Source organism: Brachionichthys hirsutus, chromosome 4, assembly GCF_040956055.1.
Source record: "Brachionichthys hirsutus isolate HB-005 chromosome 4, CSIRO-AGI_Bhir_v1, whole genome shotgun sequence".
NCBI classification, from domain to species: Eukaryota; Metazoa; Chordata; class Actinopteri; order Lophiiformes; family Brachionichthyidae; genus Brachionichthys; species Brachionichthys hirsutus.
This window is the reverse complement of record NC_090900.1, coordinates 2,970,737-2,986,869: the sequence shown is the minus strand read 5'-3', so window position 1 is coordinate 2,986,869 and position 16,133 is coordinate 2,970,737. Positions and strand designations below refer to the sequence as shown.

At 43.3% G+C, this 16,133-nt stretch overlaps 1 protein-coding gene and 1 long non-coding RNA gene across 3 annotated transcripts in view; one reads left to right on the top strand and one right to left on the bottom strand.

Annotated features, from left to right (window-relative positions):
• The window catches only part of LOC137893187 (myocyte-specific enhancer factor 2C), a 64,027-nt gene extending 52,623 nt beyond the window's left edge, over positions 1-11,404 (bottom strand). For both annotated transcript variants that reach the window (XM_068738634.1, XM_068738635.1), the window contains exons 1-2: positions 11,278-11,404; positions 3,046-3,174 (exon numbers count right to left, since the gene is read on the bottom strand). The gene's annotated coding sequence lies outside the window, so the exon portion shown is untranslated. The remainder of the gene's footprint in view (positions 1-3,045; positions 3,175-11,277) is intronic.
• LOC137893398 (uncharacterized) lies at positions 1,016-2,593 on the top strand. Its single transcript, XR_011105449.1, has 3 exons — positions 1,016-1,149; positions 1,272-1,415; positions 2,576-2,593. It is a non-coding gene; the product is annotated as an uncharacterized lncRNA (long non-coding RNA).
• Positions 11,405-16,133: the final 4,729 nt, after the last annotated feature.

Here is a 16,133-nt window from a genome sequence, read left to right as displayed (position 1 = left end):
GATATATACATATATTTTTTTCTTTTCTTAGAGTTGTGATAATTGCCAGAGGTTAATTATGATGTCATTATTATTCCAATCGCTGCAACAGGTTCAATTGAGCCAGGAGCGTGAAATAAAACTCAATCATTACAAATATGCGAGTATTGATTGGAATAAGTGACACAAAGTTAGAGAGAAAAATTAGAAGTGAAACCTTGAAAACATTCTTCCTACCTTCATCAGAGTCTCATGCTGGGCAGAAATGAACTCTACAGCAAGTCTGACACACATTTCTTCTTAGCGAATGGATGTCATTACCTAAATCTTATTTTATAAAATTATAAACATAATAATAGAGGTAATAATCGTGCACCAACTTATATAAGACTCATATCTAGTTAGGCCTGCTAATTTCTTTTCTATTCTTCTAATGAAATAAATGACAGTTAAATATATAACTGTAAGAACTTCACGTATTTTCTCTGTTTACTCACCGAGCTTTTAAAGTTTTCATCACATAATTAAGATATATTGTCCACATTCGGTAGGGTAAATACTACGTTTTTAAACTTTGGCCAATGCCAGCCCACAGTGCGGATAGTTGGACAGAATTCAGCGTTGAGGTGAGCAGCTTCTTCAGTAGATCTATGCATCTTTTTTGACGCCTGCATGTGGACACGGGAAAGCTAAAACGATGTCGACACGACTGTCCATAAAAGACCCAAACTGACCTCGACTCTCCTGATATCCGCTGGCAGACTGTAATTGGGTCGCATCTTGTCTCAAGTCGATCGGGGTCACAACAGATCAATAGACGCGGCGGCCGCACTTTGTCGCCGGAGGCGTCGCGCGTCGGAGCAGCGCCTCAACTTGGATCCAGATTAAATGTATGCGAGGAAACGCTCTGCTTGCGCGTGAGTGGCAGGTGGCGTGCGCTCGGTACTTACTTTATTTCGCATGAAATCTTTATCCTGTGAGGGAGGGAGGGAGGGTGGGGAGGGGGGGCGGAAAGTGAAATACAGATACAAGCGGTCCGCCGGTTGTTCGGTCCGGCCGGTTGACAGGAAGGTTGGAGCCGCTGCGTGATGTTGGGCAAGACTTCGCCAAGACGCACTTAAAATCCAGGAGCGCAACTCAGCAGAGGACGTCGCCGGGAGGAAATAAAAAGTAACCGACAGTACGCGGCTGGAGTCCCTATAATGTCAGAGAAAAGTACTCTCTCCCTCCCTCCCTCCCTCTGTCTCTCTCTTCCTCTTTATCTCTCTCTCTCTCCCTCTCTGATCGGACAGCGGCTGCTGAGGAGGAGGCGGCGCGGACTCTTCGCCTGGTTTGGCAGCGCGGTGCCGGTGAGCGTGGAGAGGAACTCGGCGCAGCGGCGCAAGCGGAGGTGGCGCTGTGGTTAGTGTGGAACGCTGGACGTCTGCAGCTCAGAGGTGATGTTTCTGTTCCTTCCCACAATCCTGATCTAGTCTTTCTCCCCCAAACCCTCTTTCTCTCCCAGCGCGAGAAGAAACAATCGATTTTTCCTCTCTCTCTTTTTTTTTTTTTTACTCCTTTGGGGGGGGTCACATTTCCAAACTCTACTTTTAATGAAAGAGGCACGGCTCTTAATTTATTATCGCTCCAGCCCTGATAGCGCGGACGCGCAATTAAGCGCTCTAAAAGGACCACGAGAGGAGCATGAAGGGGGAACGTGCGCGTGAACTGATGAACCACCGGAGAGCACGTGGAGCGCGGATGCCAACTTTAGGCGGCTAAATCCGAAGCCGTTAAAAGTTGCTGTGTTTGTTCAGGCATTGTTTCATGAAATCATATCAAATGAGAACGATATTCCAAAACTTCACTTTTCCGCATGCATCCTGCAGAATACGCAGGAAATGCCAGTATTTTAATGCCGAAACGCTACTGAGACAACAGGTGTCTCCACTCACTGAATATTTGCACAAGAAAGGAGTCATAATTACACGACATTGAAGGATTACGCTCATAACAATAGACATGTATCTTGTTAAATAAAAATCAAGGCCATAATTCATTCATCAGACATCCCTCCATGTCTGTGCAACATGGATGCCACCCCCGTTCTCAGTCACGACAAACTTTCAACCTCCTGCACGCCGCCAATCATCCTCCAGGACCAGCTATCTCCTGCAGATAAGCCCCGACACAGACAGTAAGCATGGGGGAATTACCAAGGCTTTATCCGTCCAACCAAATGATTTGAAAACATCCACTCTATTAGTGTGAAGATAACAATTAGAACAGCAAGTTCGCCACTTCAGATAAGAGGCAGGCAGGCGGCGGGACGGCTTTCTGTGCAGAGATGTGTTCCAGATAGGCCTCGTAAATGCTGTGGTTCTATTATGTTCACATTATACGGGTGCTGTATCAATTTAAAGAATTTAAATAAATGATTGCACCGAACGCAGCCTGTCGTACCCCGAGACTCCATCAGGTCTCACTCGAGTTTTTTTTATCACCACAGTAAAAACATGTTGGAAAATATTTTAGAGGAAAAATTCACATACAGTTCAAATTCGTTACTGATTTCCACCCGTTTCCTGAAAATGTTTCCTCCTTTTTTCTTTTCAAGTCTTATTGCAGAGAAGCAGTGAAGCCTTCCCGTTCCCCGCCTGTCACTACCAAACTACACGGGGAGGAAGTGGACATCAAGCAGAACCCTGGAACCCTAATCCTTCACCTCCTTCGAAGTTCACCTGGTGAAGCACGAGTCACGCAGGCAGACAACCGCCCCCTTTCGGTGAGGGTATAGGAAATGGAAGAACATGAAATCAGTTAATAAATAAATCAAGCTGGCTAATCTCCTTGACGGGCCGACACGACGGCCTGTAACTGAAGCTGCCGGTGTCTGATGACTCGAGATACCACCTTCACATCACCTGACTCTTTAATCTTTCATAGCATTTCCTCTGAGCCTCAGACCTCCCTAATAATCAATAAGGTCTCTATTAGACACAGTGAAACTTTTTTAAATTCCTTCTTTCAGACTGAATTAAATCGCCTATGCCGCTGATATCTGGGCGCATGCATGTTCGTACATACCACGTTCAATTTTCCTTCGTTTGCAGCCTTTTCTTGCCCCCCCCCACCCCAGTCCCGTTGCCTGTCAGCGATTCATCCGAGGAGGTCCTTTCTGCGTTCACAGTGCTTGAGGTTGTCTTTGGTTGGCACCTGGGAGGAGAGGCAAGCGTGAGCGGGAGAGGAGAGAGAGCGAACCTGTGGTGAAATGGTAATTGTTTGTGTTCACCTTGCACACAGTGTGCAGGATCTGTGTTCTCTGTGTGTGTGTGTGTGTGTGTGTGTGTGCATGTGTGTGTGTTTAATGGCCACACGAAATGAAAAGAAATAAATGGGGGAAGGGGTTGAATATATTTGAATGAATTGAAATTATTAAACGAGGAAAACACTGGTTTATGAATATTCAGAAGTGACTGGCTCGTCTACAGGGATGAACTTACAGCGAAGGCGTGTTATCGGCTGCTTTCTATGCTCACACATTTAATGCAAAGATGGGAAGACCCGGCTGTACATTTGCTCCTGAGACTCCCGAGCGAGAGAAACCGCTCAAAGCGTCATAGCTGCAGATTATTGTTGCATTGGATTATGTTGTTTAAAAGCTTGCCCACATTTGGGCTTTTGACAGCTGGTCAATGGAGTCAGGTGCAGAATGAGGGCGAGCACTTTAATGTCACTGCTACATTTTGGATGTAATGATCTTTGTTTTATCTCCCCTCGATCAAAGCAAAGTGGATGATTATAGTCTTGCTCTCCGAAACGTTCCATGCCCAACTCATTAGCCATTGTCACTCCCTCCCACTCGTAGAACATTCTATCTTGAACTTATGTTTTTTGACGCGTGTGCCGTGGGTTGCTATGAAGTCTGGTGGATGAAAATCAACAGCTTTGCCAAAGCAATTATGTAATTCCTCACAAGGATTTGTCACAGTTTGCACTCGCATACACACGCACACACTTTGGACTTTAGGGCCGAATGCAAATTCATGAGGTTTGGCACCGACTGCGTAAAGTAAAGCGGGTGGGGAGGACAGAAATGTCATGTTAAGTCAAAGACATAACTGCGTTTGCTGATATTGATCTGGCTTGGATTGTTTCTTGAGCCTCTTCTGGCAGTCACTTCCTAGCATGCGTCACACACACGCATGCACACTCATGCACGCACACACACAGAGCAGCTCGCCTGTCTGTTTTTTGCAGGAAGAAAGAAAGGTAGGCCTATCTCAGGCAGAAGATAAACACAAACACATTTCCAGGGCAAACGGGAACAGCCCGGGCTCCGCGCAATCTGTCGTCGATCACGCTCATGTGAAAACACAATCTGCCTGTCACAGCGCATGATGCTGTCAAGCACGCTGCCTCGCTGCTCCTCAGAATTAGCCAGCTATTGCAGAAGCGCTGCAGCGAGACACATTTGTTGCACGTACTTCAGGTACGTCTGAGGACGCTGCCGTCTTTATTCAGTATTTAATGTTTTTACTTTCTCCCTGTACATGTGTTCCCTCATGAGTTTGAGAGACATGTGCTGTTTTGACACTAGATTGATGCTACATGATGTGAAGACTATCTCTGCTGAGGCTAATGTGCCTTGTGAATAAAGGCCTGCATCAGGCTGATAAATCATGTTAATGTGCAAACACAATGAGTGGAAACTGTGTTAAACTATCTGTGACTGTCAATGTTAAACTAATTACTAAAAAATAGAACCAATTTAAAATGCATCTCTCACCCAGTCGTTGCTAATGTTTACTAATGACACCTATATATATATTTCCCGGACATGAATCAACGGTTACATCTGAGTTCTGCATATATAGACAAAATCCCACTTTAAAAGTCACACTTCATAGGTGGGAGGAGAGACATTTCCCCGCCGACCTGCACCTGGTCTTTGTGTAAGACATCTAAAGTGTTTGGAGCCCCTTATTAATAAGGGTTATAATGAAACTCAGAGGCCAATATCATCAGTAATTACAGTCGCGGGAACGGTACCATTGTACAATTTAATTAGGTGAGTAAAGGTGAGAAAATCACTTTTAATTAACTGAAATCATGTGTCATCACATTACAAAATATATAAAACAAAGAAATTCATTATTCTGGGGAAGTGTTTGTTTGTGCATTCAAATGAGCTTTTGTAATATAAAGGTGACATTAACCTTCAATTTAGATTGCAAGCAATATTATTCCTGTGGCATTACAGTTGAAAGAAAGGATTAAGGCGAAAATGTTTTGGAGTCTGAGCAATATATATTTGCTCCTCGTGGTGGAAAATAGGTTACAAGGATATGTCTCTGGAAATTGCCATCAGTCAAGTCTTGTACTTCAAAAATGGCTTTTTAACAAATATGATGACCAGATTTTTTGATTCCACGTATCCAAAAATTTTAAGAAACCTCAGAAATTAACAACTTCATCAGCTTCCTAGGGAAAGAAAAAGGAAAAGCAAGAATAAAATGAATACAAAATAATTTCTACTTACCATTAGCTGATGTTTTTCATTACGATATGACTCTTTTTAGTGAAACTACGCAGAGCCTTATTTTTTAATAACACAGTTTTTCTTTGTGGGTTGGCAATTACCCGTGTCTGGCCAGCGTGAAATCCACTGTGCCATTTCATACATTTGCTTGTCCTCACATTTTAATTTCAAGAGGTTGGATCAAACAACACAAAACAACCCAAATGCGATAATAGCGGAGTCAGAAGGCCTCTGCAGCTCTAATGGCCGCATAACTGAGCAATGTCAAACACGAGGCTGCGCCGGGGATTTGCATGTGTTGTGTTTAACCAACAGTTTTTCTGTCTGTACACCTTTTATGCATTATGGATGAGGCACAAGCTGAACAACAAGCTCTCCTTTTGTTCCGCCTGATGCTCCAGTTACATCAGAGGAAAAGCACCACGGTCCTGTGACAGTGCTGACTGGCTGAGACACAGAGGCGCTGGGAAGCCGCTCATCAGACCTGTTGCTCCTGGTATTGCCTGAATGTGTTCAGATACAAAAACGCACACATGAAGTCATGAAGCTAAATGAGACTATCATTCATCACCAAATTGTGGCATGAATAAATGTAAAAAATCTTCTTGTTTGAAATACAATGATCAGCTGTTGCTGTATTTTTTATTTCTTTGGGATAATCAGGTTTCAGATTTGCAGATTAATTCAGTTGATTGAACACCAAACTTCACTTCGCCATCCTGTCATTTACATCATAAACACACACATGACAGGTGGCATCCATGCAGCGCCTGCTGCATATGCAGAGCACCGTTTTTGCCTACAGAAGTGCATTCATACACTGCTGCGTAATTCAATGTGCCGCCTGTGGGGGAGCTGTGCATCCTTACAAACATAAAATAAACATTAGGGGTTAAATTAAGTTGCCCCAAAACAAGGGTTACCTAGTAATTATTTTTAAATCCTATACCATTTTAGTTTAACACTTTATGTTGTTGAAATGATCTAAAAAAGCAAATTAAATATTAATAAGCATCATCCCACAATACAAATATTTAAATGTACTTCATTTTCTACACTAATCCCCGACACTGGCACTTCTCTTTTGCTGTTTCTTCTGCAGCAGCAACCAGGATTGCCAGAGTTTTTGGTTGGGCTCAAAGTTTTCTTCCAGTTTGCTTTATGTGAGAGGAAAGGAAAAGAAACTCACCTTCTGCTACTGATTTTTTTCCTCCTTTTGAATGGTTGAAAAGTAATCGTCTATGAACTGCTCCAGCACAGATGCAGCTATTTCATTGCTCTGTCTGACCTTTCTGTAATTATGCGCATTAAGGGGGGCGGGTACCCACTGTTGTGCAAAAAGCTGAGTCTGAAACATTAATAGCGATAAAGTAAAGAAATTGACTCGATCATATGCAAGTTTGAACTTGCGTGGAAATTAAAATGATGTGAAAAATGAACATCAGAAAAATTTATATATTAGCTGCTTGTTCAAGTGTGTAAAACATCTTAATTTAACTTAAGGACCACTTGTAGCTGTGCAAATTAACTCATATTGCCATTGTTATTAGACTGGGGACAATGACGGTTAAAGTTTTAGTAGCTTCATAAATTGTCACCTTTTTTTGCGTAAATTAGTATTACTTTTGCTGTTAATTTCAAAGTTGACACAATACTCAAGGAAGAGGAGGAGCGGTGGACTCTGGGGTAGCATCAATGGTGCTCGGTTGCACAAAGTTTCCTTTGATCAGAGACTATCAGATCTCTTTTTCCGGCAGCAGGTCCTAAATACCACCGGAGGAGGCGAAAACCTGAACCGCGTCAAAATAAAAAGCCCTGGCAAATTCATAGAACTCACCGTCCTTATCTTGGTCTCGATCTCGCCTACGTCCGTGAAATGGAAACGTTAAAGCAATCAGTAAAAAAAGTATTACAGTGTGGGCAGATGAAGCTGCCAGGTTGGATTGTTAAGACTGGCACATTTTCAGGTATGCTGCCAGCCCAGAAGAACCACATGAATCTTGATAAATATACTGTATATGAAAAGTGACTTTATATATCAACAAATACTCAGATCTGCCTGTTGGTCAAGAAAGACAGAGCTCTGCCAGAGCAAACCCGAAAGCTTGAACCAAGAAGTAAAAGTGGAGTCATCAGCAAAGACTTGAGAGAAACAACAGCAGAAAAGAAGCTGATAGATTGTCTGCTGCTGCTACAGGATGAAGGAGCTCTGAAGAGCTCCATGGCCTGAGAGGATACACTTGACACTCCGTTGGCAATCTGGAAAACAGAGCCTACCTGTTTAATGTGTTCATTCAGTGGTTCTTCAGTGTTCTAATCATGGCCAAACTGCTTTATTTCAGTTTAGCATTCAACCGCTCCTCAAGAAATGATAAATTATAAACCTATCACACCGGGAATGAGTTCCTTCTAAAATTGTACATTGGGCCTCATACATACATACATCCGGGCATTTCAGGCTGACAGGTACACCTCATCTATTCTGGAGCTCCTCAAGGCTGTGTGCTTAGCCCAGTTCTGTACCTGTTGTACAACAATCTATGAGGAATTGACAAGACACTGCCAATACAGAACAGCTGTCACCCACATCACACAGCTACACTCTGGTAATGCAAGTTTGAAAATGGCTGTATTTCTTAAGGAAACTTAAAAAGCTTAAATTTGCAAGCCGAGTTCTTTTGCAAACAGAGTCGGAATAGAAAACATCCAGTCTCGGAACATTACAAATTGGCATGGGATGTACACAGAGCGAGCCAGGGAGGCAATCTACAGCGATCTGATTGAAACAACCAGAACATCATTAGTACCCATCGATCAATCATTAGTGATATGGGTGAGTTGAAGGGCATGTGCAGAGCCCAAAGGATTTTACAAGGCAACACCCATCCTCAGCATGTTCACCCGGTCGCTGTTTGGAATCTGATTCAGAAGCATCCGCCTCCATACTGCCAATGAGGGAGCAACTTCTTTCCTCAGGCTGTGAGAATCCTAAATTCACTCTCCTTGCTCCAACCTAAAAAGTTGTTTATTTGATCTATATAAAATATTACTCTGATCCAGCCCGGTCATGTGATCTCAATAATATCAGATCTGGCTTTCGATGACAAACATCTGTTAAAAAAACAACTGCTTTGACAACGAAAGATTTATCTTTCATTCTTCCACTAATTTGATTATGACTAATGTCTTTTGGTTGACAGGACATATCCTGCATGTTGTAATGCCTTCATCTGTAAACAGTCAACAGTTGTCAGTGTTTCAAATTCCCATAGTAACCATTATGCAGCAAAAGTCCCTCCCGCAGCTGTTGACCTCATCCAACTCCCCTGACAATTAAAGATCACTCAGCATGGCTGTGCAACTTCTCCCACACTCCCAACAAGCAGCTGATAGCATCTCTGTGCGAAGAAAAGCAAGCCGAGTGGAATATATTGTGGGTTTAAATGAGGGAGCCTCATCTCTGATGTGCGATAGCGAGGCCTAGTCCACAGGCGTAAACCCGTGTTGCATGGTGGAGCTTTGCAAACGAGCGGCTTTTTTTTTTTTGTGCCTCCCGGATCAACCCAACTCATTCTTATTCAGATGTGATCAGAGGGGAGGCAGGCAACTGAGATTAGCCGCAGATCAAAGGAGTTGACTCGCGCCAGCGCTTGTGTTTTGTAGGTTTAAGCGGCCTCGGCGCACAGGCATCGAATTGTGGCGGCGGAGCGTCGCACTGTTTCCTGGCCTCGACTGTTCTTGGGGGGGGGGGGAGATAGTTTTCATACAGGAGGCTGGACTACTGTGGGACGTCTTCCAAAAATGAAATAATAAAAGACAATAGAAGAAAATTAAAAGGAAAAGTAGGAGCGACATATTTTGTTGTTACTGTCAGCCGTTGTAGTGGAACAAAGAGACTTTTACTTTCCCAACCGTTGCAATTCAAACTGCTTCCATATGTGTAATAGGTCTCAGTTCAGTGATCATTTGTTTTAAAAATAAAATGCACTTTTTACAGTAGAATGTCTTAGGTAACTCAAGACCATATGGATCAGTGGTGCGCACTAAATAGCCATGGAAACCAACTACAGCTTTTGCAAATTACCCTGCTGTATCTTAACACTCCTATTAATTTACATGGGCAGCAGTGGAAACCTCAAAAGGGCATACCTGCATCGAATTATATTCCACTTGAAACTAAACATGCAGTAACCTCAAAACCGTTTCTTCTATTGTAAAATTGTCCTTTTAATCTACATTCATATTTCAGACGCAACCAGCAAAGGTAACCCCCCCCCGGCTATTCATGCTGCATAAAGGACAGGGACAACCTAATGGCGGAGTGTGAAGGTGAAATGACGGGACGTGGACAGTTTCAGTTGCACGGACACAACTGCATAAGAGCGCTCGCCACCCCACTGAGAGGGAAAACAAGCGCTTCCTCGACTCCGATGACCATCAAAGTGGTGGAATTCAGGGGCAAAAAAAGCTAATGGGAGAGGACCGGTTCCTGTAAACTGGGTCAAAGTCTCTCTGGTCCTGCCTCTCAGGGCTAATGCGAAGAGTAAAGTAACGTGCCCCAGGTTGTGGAATAAGAGACATGAGTGCATGTACATTCCTCTACCGAAACATTTTTAATCAGTACATATATTTGATTTTTTTTTTTTTTTACTCAGAAAGACAGACGTCACTTTGAAAAAGAAATCTAATCTACTTTCTATTGTTAACTGTATTAACGGCAGCAGATGGCACATTAAAGACAAAATGACTTTGATACAGAAGGATATTAAAATTCACGAATACTACTTTGACTCCCACAGTATCCGAGATCCACAGTCCAATTCCATCAGTCGTTCACCACCCGCCACAATAAGAGGAAGCCTTTGCTGCAGCAGGAGATAAAGTTTGGTTGTTTTGGCACAGGTATCGTCACGGTGACGTGTTCTAACGTTTCCCGTGAAGCCATTTGGTTAGAAATAAACCCCTCACCGTTCATCTAGTGTGACCAAAGTTTGTCCGTTTTAAAAGTTTGCCCAATATGTCTTACTTTAACACCGAAGCGTGTGACACATATTACTACTGAAGGCTGCATTTGCCGCTTAGGTAGTTACCTCGGGGGGAATGCGTCATTCCGAGAGCAAACACCATGTAAGGCCAAGCTCTTTTCTCTCGCTGATAATTGCAGATTGTGCAAAGAGATGTTCTAAGCAATTACCCTTAAAAGTACCAGCAACCTAAACTGACTGTGAAGAATTAGGAGCGGAGAAACTACACAATATAAAGTCCCGCTTTGGTGAACTAAACCATTTGTCTTGCCTTAGAGGAATAAAAACGTAGACTTTTAAAACTTAAACACATACAGGAGCCTCAATCAGCTATTCTGCAGGCACCCCTGATTGGTAACAGCTGGAGGAGACTTCTTTTTAAGCGGCGTTATGGCTTCGCTGATGTCTTTCCTTTTTGTAAAGCGCAGGAGACACTCAAAGTAAACACCAATTACGTGTATCTCTTGGCCTTGTTCACACCGGCCGAGTCACTTCTGTCATTGTACGACATGACAAAAACATTTCCCACCGAGGCTTGTCATGAAACAATTAGGCAAAAAGTACTTCAAAATACATTTCAGACGCGTTCAAATTGAGGAGCTCGAGTATGAAAATTACATCTTAATGTGTTAAACATGTCATGACCCGCCGTGTTGAGTTTGAAATCCGACAGAGGCAGTTTTTCCGCCGACGGAATGTGACCCAGACGAAGGGGCGGAAAAGGAAGGGAATGGGTGGACTGCGAAAACTCACCCGTGCCGTGTTTCTGCTTCCCCAGGAAGTTACACCCTGAAGAACCAGCTCAGGCCTAGCTTGATGAAAAAGAATCAAAAATGTAAAAAAAATCAAAAAACGAAATGCGTTACAAAGAAAGAAAATTTACAGAAAAATTACCCAAAATAAATGACCTGCATGTGATAAAGCCAGACCAGCTGGCTCTGAATAGAAACCCCTAATTTGGGCTGTGTGTTTGCCCCCAGCGTCTGACTGAACTGAAACAAGGTCTGGTTCTTTCCAACACCCCCCCCTCCAGGCCAACACCCCATGCCACCCTGTCCCAGCTGAATCCACCTGTTCCCATCACTCCTGGGTAAATTTAGCCTTTGAGGGATCAGTGAGCCCCCCCCCCCCCCCCCCTTCATCACCCTCACCCCCACCCTTCATCACCCAAATCAAGCACAAATACACATACACCCGAGACATTTGTAAAGCCCTGGTATATATGCCCTGGCCTGTTGCCCCACAAAGAATGCTGCCATCTTCTCAGTGGCAAACCCCCACCCGCAGTTTAAAACGCTAGGCTATAGACTTCGTTCTTCTCATTAGTGGAGTTCTTCTGAGACACAGCTGTTACTGGTCGAGATGATTGTGAAGCATGTCAGTGTTTCCTTAACCTTCCTGTAAACATCTGACTTGGGAATGTCGTAGCTCCAATGATGTCATAAAAATGTTTGGGCGAAGGAAGGTTTAAAAATATAGGTGGGATGTGGGTTTAACCGCGTCTGACTGTACTAGCACGGCCATGAGAAGGTACTACGCTAACAAAGAAATGGGTATGGGCAGCCTACAAGCTATTCCTGTTGTCCTGCTCTGCTAATTTGCTCATCCTTTACCTCTTTATTTCATCTCTTTGTTTCTTCCCCGTGCACGTGTCTCACGTGCAGTCTTATTTTTCTCTTTCCTCTCTGGGTTCTGTTCTTCCTACCTGTTGTATGTATTTTTTGTGCAGCCCTTTTTGTGGTCATGTGACCCACCTTTGCTCTGCTACCTGCCATCCAGGTAGCAATGCCAAGCTAACCTGTGCAATGAACGCGTGGGACGGAGTTTCAGTAGTCGTTCCACTGTTGCAATTTGTAAACGGATAAAATAGCTGACACAGCCAATTGTGCAATAACAGGTGCTGTGATAATGGTATAATACCTATAATTTGTTAATCTTACACTCATTTATATCAGTTTATCTACATTTAAATTCCACCTCCAGACTTATTTTCCTAAGAGCTCAGGAAATGTAATTTTTTCCTGAATACCTGATCATAATCACACATTTCCACGCAGGAGAAAGACTTTCATAAGCTGTTGGCATCCTGACTATAAAGCATTTATCCTTCTAAATGATACATTCAGGCGAATGTAAGTATCAGAAAGCTTAAATCACCACATCCTCTGTGACTGTTTGCACATTTGCAGAGTTTTGTGGGGGTGGCACAGCAGTAAATGTGTATTTATTAAGTGTTTGAGATGGGATCTTATACCTGGTGCCAAATTCTAATGGACATAATGACAACAAATGATGAGTGTTTCATGCATCCTTCTTAAATCATTCAATCTGCTGATTGATGAGTTTAAGGAAAGATGAGTGGGATATAGATTGCTATTTTCCCAGAATGCATCCAAAAAGAGGAAATCCACAGTGTAAGGAGATAAAACGGAACGGGGTTCCCATAATGATAGATATTCACACTCCTCTGACAGTCAAATATGCTTTGTATTGATCCGACTGTATTGTTTACATGTTTCTGGGCATAGATAATCAGCTAATCTGTTTATTTTTAAAACTTTCCGTCACCATGACTACCCCGTATCTCTGGATATTCCTACTGTCGCGTCTTCACGATGATCTCATGGACAGGAATTCTCTGATCTTTTTGGGTGCATGGGTTCGGAGTAGTTGATGGATGCTGATGGGAGTTAATTTAATTTAATGAAGGCATCCCTAGAAAGATGAGGGAGGGATTCAGTGTCTTGATCAAAGTAGAGTCAACGCATTAATATGACTGATCACTTCTGATGCCACGTAGACTGAATCATTCGACCATTTGGAAGCTGTGCTGCCTTTAATTTTTGGATTAAGTGTATTGGCTCTTATTATGAGCATGGTGGGGACAAAAAGAAAAAGAAAAAGCAGCGTGGCAGCATCTAGAACCCGGTCGACCACAAGAACTACTTCTCAGCACAGTCAGTAAACTTTAATAGAACTTCCTGTCCCAATCAAAGGCAACCAAAGACCCAGCGCTCTCTTTGATTTTGGGTGCAAGAATTTTGTTCAGCTGAGTGTATGGAATTCATCCATTAGTGCACATCTGAGCTGCTTTTTGTTTTTGGTGCGCATTAGGGCATGTCACCGAGGGTGAAGCCGTGCGTCCGCGCTGTGGCTTGCACCACTGTGGGCTACGCCAGCAGTGAAACACAACGCTTTTCTGTCAGCTGAGAGGTGACAGGGGCTCAACAGGAAACGTGGTGCGGCGTCTCCTCTGAAAACTCCTTTCACCCCCCCTTTTATTTTCCTACCGATGTTTCTGTTGCTTTATCATTAAATCATCAACAGAAAATTAAGGTAATTATTGTAATGAACTCACTGACATGTTTATGTAACTGGCTGGATTTACGAGTGCTTTTACAACAACTCGGCACACGTCTGGGGCGACCTGGCTCGGAGCTAATGATAATGAGAGTGACTTGCATGCAAGAGTAACAATGCAGAGGGCCGTGCTCCTTCTTTGGCTAATATTGGAGTTCATACGTGTAACACTGAAGGATCGTTTCTTGTTTGTGTTTTTTTGCCAACATTGGACTGCCTGGCGTGAGCTGACTTCAGCGGGTCGGCCCAGCCCTCTGCTCCACACAAGGTCGCTCTGTGTGTGTTCAGCCTCGGAGAATGAGGGGAGGCCACGGGCGCACAATCACCACTAAGCACATACCTTTCTGCCCCACAGCCACACCGGTCCAGACAGAAAACCCAGGGGCTGTGTGTTTATCAAGCGTCTCGGGGTAAGACTGCTGATTTAGGATCGCTGCTCAGGTCCCCTTAACCATCATTTTCATCACAAATCACCCCCAATGAAAAGGATTTGAAGTGCTGACTTGAAAATCAGCACTGAAAAATCTGATATGCTTGATAAATACCAGGCGAGGCCGGCTTAACCCAACCGGGGAGCAGATTAACGAGGGTTGACCGAACCGGTCCTCTGGAGCGCGATCCCGGTGAGCTCTGTTGGTTTTATGAGAGGCCTCACCCTGTGACAGGATCTGATAAAACACGGCGGGAGGAGGGTTCGAAAGAGAGCCGGAGAGCACAAGAGAGAAAGATTGAGAGAGACAAGGACACTGAGAGATTGAGAGTGAGCGAGAATGAAAGAGCGAGTACGCACCTCACTCCAAAACCAATATTGTGACTGAAACTTTAGCCTCCCCATCTGGCTGATTTGAAGGGTGGATTATGGCCGGTGCCACGGCTAACGCTTTATCCCACACTGTTCCTTCTGTAAGTCCACCTTTTTCATAAAGGACAGTTGTACAGGAAATACATACGAGCCCTGCAACTACCATCAAGCCTTCAGAATGTAAATCACATTGAGCATATTTTAAAATTGAATGAAAACAGGCAATGTAAAGGCAACACGCTGCTGTCTTTTTATATTAATTCAATAAAATATGCAATAAAAGCGGTTATTTCTGAGCTCGTCTGAGCGGCGGCGGAAGCGCTCCTCTTTTTTTAACGCAGTGTGATCCAAGTCTTTTAAAGTGACTGAAACGTCAGCGCCATATCTGCAATTTAGAGAAAATACCAACGATGTTAACAAAAGCGTGAGAAAGGGATGAAAGCAGGATGCCTTCTCGATTAGACACATTTTGCAAGCTTTCATGAGTCGATCGGACCAAATTCGGAGCCACGTCGTTCAGTTCATCTCGAGGTTCATTTTCTCCTCTTGACGCTTTTGGAACGCTTCTACCCCTGTAAAGTAAACCTAAAGTAAAGGTAAAGTAAAGTAAACCTCAAGATCGGGTCTCGATTTGAAAGCAAATAGGAAGAGGGGACAGTCGTGAAACCATTTAAACTCGACTGAAGCGCTCACTGCGCCACATTCAATAATTCCTTAATAACTCAGTACATGATCCCAACTTCCTTTGAAAGCACGCCGAGCGTCGGCCTGTCAGTGTATTTCTCAGAGTAAGGTTATATTTAGCGTTAGCACATAAGGAGCTGATCCCGAACTTGTTGAATCAGAGCATTACACGCGCTGCCATAAGCAGATATGTTTGTCACTTCAGTGCTTTTAACTAAGTAGAGCATTATCGTATAACAAATCATTCACTTTCTATATAAACACCCGCTGTAGGTCATTGAAATCCATGCAAGATAATGCAGCACTGTTTGAGAGGTCATTAGGAGTATATTTACTTAGTGGACTGTGCATTAGTGCATACAGTACGTGCACCATTAACTTTATATTGCTCTAAGGTCTGCCTACGACTTCCATGTCTCATGGTATCTGTCGGTCCATATGGGGAGCTCTTTGATGACCGCAAGAAGAACCCTAAAAAAATACACGGAAAATCTCATTCTCATCATAAATATATCTTAAACAAAATACAAAGTCTGAGTCATTTAGTGGTGATAGTTCTTTCCACCACTAATCACACACATGGGTTCTAAGAGCATTTAATGTACACATTTATTGAAAAAAACATTGATATTTTGAGGAAAATGGAGTTTCATATCTTTTGGAAGCAGAAGCCGTCGAAACAATATTCTTGTATTGTCATAGGGAAGAGAAACAATCCATGGCGAGGCGTGTGGGGATCACAACGTCCGACTTCATGAGTTAT